Source organism: Anthonomus grandis, chromosome 4 (genome assembly GCF_022605725.1).
Source record: "Anthonomus grandis grandis chromosome 4, icAntGran1.3, whole genome shotgun sequence".
Taxonomy (NCBI): Eukaryota; Metazoa; Arthropoda; class Insecta; order Coleoptera; family Curculionidae; genus Anthonomus; species Anthonomus grandis.
The window spans coordinates 6,613,803-6,623,214 of NC_065549.1; the positions used below are offsets into that span (position 1 = coordinate 6,613,803).

General features: G+C 32.9%; 1 long non-coding RNA gene across 1 annotated transcript; it reads right to left on the reverse strand.

Annotated features, from left to right (window-relative positions):
• Positions 1-379: 379 nt before the first annotated feature.
• LOC126735239 (uncharacterized) lies at positions 380-1,913 on the reverse strand. Its single transcript, XR_007660351.1, has 2 exons — positions 1,493-1,913; positions 380-1,415 (listed from the first exon to the last, which is right to left on the reverse strand). It is a non-coding gene; the product is annotated as an uncharacterized LOC126735239 (long non-coding RNA).
• Between the last annotated feature and the right edge of the window lie 7,499 nt (positions 1,914-9,412).

Here is a 9,412-nt window from a genome sequence, read left to right on the forward strand (position 1 = left end):
GCTATCTTACGGACGATAGACATAGCCATAAACATAGCAAAACGCATGTATGTAGAATTCATACATTATTTTCAAATAATAATAATTAATAATTCAAGTTTATTTAGTCTCCTTTTGTCTGAAGCAATAAAATACAATGACCAAGATTAACCCAAATCTAAGTTTCAGTGTCTTGACAAAATTGAAGAGAAGTTTAGAAACAGATTTAATGATGAAAATTACCAAATTCTTCTAATGGACATCCTAGTAAATAATCCCTATGTTGATCCAACAAAATAGAACATCATACACAATAATTTTTGTCTGATTCTAGAGCTGCAAAATCCTCAATCATATAATAATTTTAGGTACTTTCCAATTTTTAAATAACGCTACCTAATTATTTATTTATTTATTTATTTATAAACGGGCAAAGCCCAATTACAATCCTGTTAAACTTTAAATTCATAACAGTAATACATAATATACATAATGTACAGTGCATTTTTTTTATCTCGGGTCATAGGGTTTTACGTGTAATATTTTCAACCCCATGTCAGAACCTGTTCTATTTAATCGATAGGATTGAGACTTGGTGAAGCTTGATTGAAACAAGTGAAGTTTAAGTTAACAGACATTAAAAAATCCCATTATTTTGCCAAAAAAATTGCGAGAAACCTATTTAAAATACGTTTTTCTGATGAAGAAGTTTGCTTTTTCTGCACCTCGTAACCTTCATTACCTTTACACTTTAAAGCAGGTAGACAAATATCTGACAGTGACACAAAATAATTTCCTCAAAATCTCAAAAATATATTTTCAAAAATCAACAATAAACAAATAAAACCTTTTAAATAAATTGTTCAAAGTGACTTTGAACAATTTATCAATTTATCAAGCTCAATTTGGAGGAGCCAAACAAAAGCCCAGACAGTTGTAGAAATGTCTTTTAACATTTAGGAGCTGCCGGGGAGTAATGGTACGCGAAGCCTCGATAATTCTATTACGAAGTTCTTCGATATTGTTGGGTCTGACAATATCAAACACTTTCGATGATAGATAGCCCCAATAAAAGTTATCTAAAGGCGAAAGATCGGGGCTTCGCGCCGGCCATTTAGATGGCCCAAAACGTCCAATCCAGCGTCCTGGGAACGTGGCATTCAAAAACTCGGTAACAGTCGCTGCACTATGAGCGGGGGCTCCATCATGTTGGAAAATTATCCTGCCATTTTGAACAGCGTTTCCTAATGCGGGAATGACCTGCACCTGAAGTAATTCTAAATATTTTGCAGTATTCAGGCTACCCTCTATGAAAAATGGTCCAATTATTCGATCTCCAAGAATTCCTGCCCACACGTTAAGTTTCTGTCTTGTTTGGGTATGCGTTTTCTGGGTCATTGTTAATTCGTTCCATCCACTGTGCACAAAACTGCATTCTAAGAAAATAATCATTAGGCAAGAGTTCTTGAACATTTCTAACTTTAAAAGATGTGTATTTTTCTTTTCTGATTACCTTATAACAACTACTCCTACTTTTTCCGGTAACTTCAGCAAACTGAGTAAGACTATTTGTTGGATTTTCTTCAACGGCCAAGCATACCTCCATTTTAAATTCTTCGTCTACTACAGTTTCGGTTCTTTTTCGTTTTAAGTGAGAACTGGCGATGCATCCAATCGTAATACATTTTTCATGAAACCGTTGTACAGTTGATCTAGACGGGACGGGACGGTTAGGATAAGACACGGCAAAATTATCTACCACTTCTTGCGCCGACATTCCTCTAATGTAGTTTGAAACCATCTCAATACGTTCCTCCGTAGTGTAAATCGACATTTTAAAGAGTTTTTGAACAATTTCAATGGAGCAATTTAAAAATTATTTTGTGTCACTGTCATATATTTGTCTACCTGCTTTGAAGTGTAAAGGTAATGAAGGTTACGAGGTGCAGAAAAAGCAAACTTATTCATCAGAAAAACGTATTTTAAATAGGTTTCTCGCAAATTTTTTTGCAAAATAATGGGATTTTTTAAAGTCTGTTAACTTAAACTTCACTTGTTCCAAGTTTTAATTCTATCGATTAAATAGAACAGATTCTAACATGGGGTTGAAAATATTACACGTAAAACCCTATGACCCGAGTTAAAAAAAAATGCACTGTATAGGTAATATATTGAAATACAGAAAATCATTAAGTAATAATAATTAATAATATCTAATCGAAGCTTACTAAAAAATGACGCAGGAATTTGTTATAAGTTTTAAAAAGGTCAATATCATAATGTTGGTTTGCTAATCTCATTGTTCTAGTAAGGAAGTTATTAAGACCATCGTTAGTACGGTGGATTGGGTAATAAAAGCTATCAGTGGCTCTAGTTGTTCTTAGTAGAGCATGAATATTAATTTTTTTAAGTAGCTCTGAAGCTCCAGATTTCCCATGTAGGATATTAAAAAAAGGAATAAGATCCCTCCTCTTATGGTGGATAATCATGGGAGTCATATCAAGTACATCTGCATCATTGTAATTATCCAAGTTATTCAATTTATATGCAATTTGTTTCAAATATTTTTGTTCAACTAGTTGAAAAGGACCACACACAGGAAGCATACATAGGAAGGACCAGGGCACCGTAGAGTGTTTTTAAAGCGGCAATACTTGTGAAGTCTTGAGTACATCTCCTAACAAAACTAAGTATCCGGAAAGGTTTATTGATAACACTATCTAAGTCATGAGAAAATTGTAAGCTCGTATCGAAAGTGACACACAAATCCTTAAAAATTAGAGCTCTTTCAAGGGTATAGCGACCGATCTTGTAGTCGAAATTAATAGTATTTCTAGAACGACAACAAGTCATTATTTTACATTTAGCTGGATTACGTTCCATACCATTTCCTTATTCCACCAAATTATTTAGATCATATTGTTATTTGTCACATTCATCAGGGTACTAGATTATACAACTGTATTTCAGATCAACGGCAAATAGCAAAAATAGCTAGTGAAACATTCATATCCATCATTGATAAAAATATTAAAAAGAAGGGGTCCGAGATGAGAGTCTTCAGGGACTCCAGATGGAACCTGAATAGTTTTAGAAAGAAAATTACCAATTTTAACAATCAGTCTATGATCAGTATAATGAACCAGGATAATAATGGTTCATCAATACCGATCATTTTTAGTTTTAGCAACAAAATATTGTGAGGTACCTTGTCGAATGCTTTGGAGAAATCTGTGTATATTGTATCCACTTGATTTCCCACCTTGATTCAAAAACACTTTTTGGAGAGCTGTCAAACGGTGTCTGAGATAACGTTTACGTCTATGTTAAGCGTCAAAACATATGCATCTTCGAAAACTGTTTAATACGCTTAATTATTTCGTTATATTTTTATTTTGTGACTAAAAGAATATATTTTTTTTATACTGAATCTATTATGGTGATTTCCGTAGTATTTGAGTTTCGTTGAAAACAATCTCTCGGTGTTTTATAAAAGTCTAGTAAAATACTTTGGATCCAACCAACTCTTTCTACTTTGTAAACATGGTTTTCATCAGAACAGGTCCACAGAGTCGGCCCTTTTTGAAGCACTTACCTATATAAATCGTAGTCTATATTCGGGTTGACTTAAGTAAACCGTTCGATGTGATTGTTGAACAAATAATAAAACATAAACTGCAAGCTTACGGTATTTACGGCCCACCTTTAAACTGGTTAATATCTTATATATCAGATAGAAAACAGTACGTTCAAATCAGAAACAAACAAAATAAAATAGAAAACCATCTAATTTGAATTCTATCCCTAATTCATTTGTAACGATTCATTTGAACGAACCATCTTATTCTTTGTAACGATCTATCGAATCACATAACTAGACAAGACTCCTAAATTTGTCAATTTGCAGATTTAAGATTAAGCGGATAATACCTCATTATACGAAACCAAACCATGAACTTCTCAAGCTAATGAAAACGGAATGATTTTTTCTCTTCAACACCGAAAAGTCTATTGCTATGCACTTTTAAAAAACTTTAAAACTTTATCAAATTTCTTGGCCTACACATCGCTCCCCTCGTGAAAAGCCTGGTAAGGTCGTGGTTTGTTTTAAGTAATTCAGCACGTACAGCAACTTCAGGTATTGTCCGACTCTTTATTCACACCCATGTCCCAAGTCGACTCTCTTATGGGATCATTAACAATTTTGTAATGGACGATTTGATAAACAAATATAAATAAACTTTTGACTATTATTAAGCTTCCACGAAAATCCAAAAGACGAAACGTCGTGATTAACACCAGTAACAAAGAAAACCTACTTGGAAAAAAGACAATAGAATACTTTAACGCCTAGAATAAATTCATTGTTATTCTAGGCTATTTATTAAATTTCAGGCACATATATCAAAAAAAAATTTTCTATTTTAAGAAACTGAGAAATTTAGCCTTAGCAGACCTTTTTTCTTTTAATTCTGAGCAGTTGAAAAATGTATTAGTTTTTTTAAATTTTAGATATAAAGCAAAATTGTTTCATTATTCCAGGCAGGTCAGACATAAATTATCCATAAATTATTCAATATTTATTGATTTAAAAAATATGCATTTGGAAATTATGTATGAAACAAAATATCTCATAAATGGCCGCCATGACTTTGTTGGCAAATACTTACCCTTTTGACAAAATTTTCAATAACGTTATTGTATACATGTGGCGGTATTTCATTGATACAGCGTCTAATTTCGGCTTTCAAAGCTTCGATAGTTGGAGGCTTATTTGCATAAATCTGTGACTTCAGATCACCCTACATCCAGAAGTCTAAAGGCGTTAAATCGCAAGAGCGTGGAGGTCAATTCTGGTCACGAGAAATGACACGACCAGGAGCAAACTCGCGCAAAATCATCAATGTTTCTCAGGTGGTATGACATATGGCACCTGCTAAAACCACGTGTCGTCAAGATCAATAGCTATGAGGCACAATAAACCGTATTATTATAGCAAGATAATGTTCGCCATTCACCCTTAATGCATTAGCTTCTTTAATTTCGAAGGAAAACGGCCCAATTATTCCTCCAGACCATAATGCGCACCATACAGTGACACGTTGTGGATGCATTGCTTTCTGAAGAATCATTCTTGAATTTTCTAAGCCCCAAATGCGACAGTTTTACCTATTAACGAAGCCATCCAGGTGAAAATGGGCCTTATCACTGAAAATGATTTTGTTGCAAAATCAGCAGGCTGCTTAAGCATCCAATTGGTGAATTCTCTTCGCTGTTCATGGTGTGATGGAAGAAGTTGTTAAGTCAGTTGGATTTTGTAGGCATGCCGGCTTTCTCACGAACTTCTATGAGCTCGTATCATGTGTTTTACATCACTAGTACTTTCGAATTTTTTGATTATTCTTTTAACACTAGATGAATTAGGAACATTATTTCCACGGAACATTGAACGCACACATGTCTACAAAAAAGCTGTAGACAATCTTGGGCAGTCTAAAAAATTTATTTTTCAATTAGATGAAATTGAAAAACAAAAATAAAAAGAAACAAAAAAAATCTCAAAAAGTGTGTCTTTCAAAGAAATTGAAAACTTCAACATAATTGAAGATAAATTTCGATTAGTTTTTAGATCCTGATACTAGTCAAACTACGTTTGCTGCTTAAAGGTTAACAATACATGAATAAATTATAAACACCGAAACAAATGAAAATATTCTAAAAATAAATTAAACGCACTTTCATAAAATAACTTACGAAGGCTAATATACATAATGAATGAATCGATTGACAGATAAAGTGACCCGTATAGAATGACCTCATGTACAGCTGCGTCTATAGGTTTTCATTTATCATTAATACATAATATTATTAGCATTTAATCATGTGTGTCACTTGCCTAGACGTTTAAATTTAATTTATACTATCCGTCCAACGAGCGGAAGCTGTTTAGTATTACAATAAACAATAATGCTTATAAATGTACAAGCAGGTTTTTTTTTATATATAAGAACTTACCTAGGTTAAGTAAATAAATAAATATACAGGCTGATTCAGAGCTAGAGGTTATTCATTGTTTAGTATAGGAAATGTCTAAAAACTCTATCAAATCGTTTACTAAAAAACGATAAGAAGCCAAACACTTTAACTAATATTAATAACTCACTTTACCTTGCGGCTTTTGCTAAATGCCATGCCGGAAACCACCCTTATGACAACTGGCAACTAATTATTACCGATACGTAATATTACACGGCTTTCACTCCCCTAATTTAGTCGTTTTACACACCCTATTATATAACGGGTCGGTATGGGTGTGGACAACTTGTACTTCTTTATTTTGAAATTAATTAATTAAATGCCTGATGGTAGTGAGAAGTTTCAGATTTTATTTTGCATTATTTCATTTCCTAAGGAAAAATATCTGTATCTCATATGCAGATTTACCATTAGTTTAATTTTTAGCGTGCCTCCATTTTTGTAAAAATAATATTGATACAATATACATTTTTAGGCAACTGCTCAGCTGCCTAAAATATCAAATAGTTTTTAATTTAGGTGCCTAAAATTTCATAAATGGGTTCAACTGCCTAGAATAAAATAATCTAAAGGCTGCGTTATTTGTCAAGCCCAATATTTATATTTCAGTCAATATGGCTAAAATATAAATTTTCTTATCTTAACTGCCTGGAATAATTAAAAGATTTGGCTTTTCTACCTTCCTGAAAATCACTTTAAATTTAAAAAAAAAAAATCTTCATCTAACTCTTGCCTTATTAGTTTCTCAAGGTTTTAATTGTTTAATAATTTTTTACTCACCTCAACTGCCCTAAGAGGAATCCATAGCTTCACTCAAAACAAAAAATTGATTTGTGTGCCTAAAATTTTATAAATGAGGATCAACTGCCTAGAATACAAAATTATTTAACACTGAACTACCTAAAACAAGCTCAGCTGCACTTTTTCTCTAGGCAATTCATCCAATTTGTATATTTTAACCAATATGGCTATTTTGTGTTTCAGCTGCCTGGAATAATAAAATAATTCGAAGCTCCTAATTTTAAGAAATGCATTAAAAAGAATGGTATTAGGAGCCTAAAATAAGAAAATAAAAATAATTTTTCAACTGGTCAGTTGCCAGAAATAAAAAAAAAATAATTTAAAGCTAAATTGCATAAAAAAAGTTCGTATGTCTTTTTTCTTAAGTCAAATTTACTAAATTTTAGATTTTAGTCAATATGGTTAAAATATAAATTTATATCTCAACTGCCTGGAATAATGAATGAATTTGGAATGGCTGGCTGGAGTGTAAAAAAATGCATGGCTGGAAAAATCGATCTAAGGCTCAACTGTTGTGTCAAATACATTTTTTGATGGATGTGCCTGAAATTAGAAATCAACTGCTTAGAATAAAAATTAATTTAAAGCTGAACATCCTGATGATAAAGGGCTCGTCCTTTCTTTTTGTCCAGGAAATTCACTCTATATTTATATTTACAAATATGGAGTGAAAATGTGGCAACATCACAATACAATTTTACTCATTATTCATCTGCTCTCATAGGTGTTCCAGGACGAACGAGAAATTAAAGTTATAGACAATGTTGCCAACTGTTGGAAAATGTCCCTTTTTATAGGAAAATATATTTGCATTGCATTTTTCCAATAATAGATTGAAGCAAACAAATCATCTATTTTTGAGGTGTAAATGAAAATCGCCATAAGATTCTTTTATCAGAATATCAGAAAAATCAAACATTGTTGCTAACTTGTGAAAAATTTCCCCTTATTTTGTGAAATATTGATAAGAAAAAATTCGGATTAAATTTTGTCTCATTTCCAGAGGCAATTTATGAATTACGTAATAAAGGAGAGCGAGGGTCTGACCTCATCTTACAAAATCTATTGTAAGAAGTGTGAACACCTCGAATTGAAGATGACCAGAAAAAACTAATGCGAGTCCTACCAGAAATAGCGGAGTTTATTGGTAGTGCAGAGGTCAGACGTCAATTGGAAGAAATTGCAAAATACTCGATGATCTTGTGAATGAACTCTATGACATCTGATGGTCAAATTAACTAAGGCAACTTCAGATGTTCATAAGAGTCACATCGATGCCAAATTTTGCACTGCTTCTATCCTCGTTTTAGAGTGTTTGCCATCGATTTTAGGACGCCAAGGCTTTTTCTTATCACAGGTTATATACGTTAAATTAAATATTTTTTAAGAGAAGCTCAAAACGTGTGCACACTGCTTATTTGTTTCAAACAACTTCCTTAAAGCAATATTTATGCATAATTCAATGAATAGCTGATGTGTAGTATAGGTATTTCTTATTATTGATTCAAATATAGATGTTCCTATATTGATAGAATACAATATTTATTAAAATCTAAATGATTATGTCAAAATTATACACATACACTGGAGCCTGATTTATATCTTCTCGCTCTTATTCACTCACTCTATGGAGATCGGGAATATAACTAAGGTTTAGTGAGAAACTGCTGATAAACAATTGATAGCATAGTACTGTAAAGTGAGCTAAGTCGCGGATTTATGCAAGCTATATAATAAAGTATAGGCGCATTTGATAAGGTTGTTTTATGATTACAAGATAATAAATCACGACTTCCTATCGGAAAATACGAGGTAGAAGAACATTTCATAATTCACTTAGAGTACCAAGCATGATTGCCTGATTATGATTAGGTTGTAGCTGAAAGACACAAATTGATTCCCTCTGTGTACGCAGGTATTCAAATTACAGATGGAAAAATAGGCAATCGTAAAGCTGTGACATAAAGTGGCCCAACTTACATCGGAATTCGTTCTGGGAAGCACTCGTCTTCTTCTGCAAGTTCCATTGGTAATGATTTCAAAAGATTACTTGAACAGAAGGCTTGGTTAAACCTGTTATGACCATGACCATCGATGGAGCGCTAGATGAAAACCTACGAATCCTTGGAAATATCGAGCAAGCTATTTCTTCTTTAAAATCGTATGACCTTTTGATTCCGCCATTTTTATCGCTACCAATGCTCGTAGTAGAAGTTGTTTCAACCAAGTTGGTCCTCCACATGGTCCCTCTTAGTCACTAGCTGTCCGGCCTGGTTTTTCCACATGATTCTTGCGAAAATCATCTCAATGAAAGTGGCAAAATTATTGACTATCGTCTAAGCAGCAAATATTCTTTCCGACATATAGAATTCTATTGTTATAGACGTTATAATCGAGTTGTTGCCGAATATATTGATCGACATGATAATGATGATAATAACGAACTTTCAACATGGACTCCTGAATGGAATTCAATCACAATATTTTCTTCATATTACGAAGGGCGATGATCAGAAATGTTGCGGTGTTTATTGTAGTGATATACAAATGACTTTATCAGATTTCTTTCTACTGTCATCTGTCCCAATATTTCAAT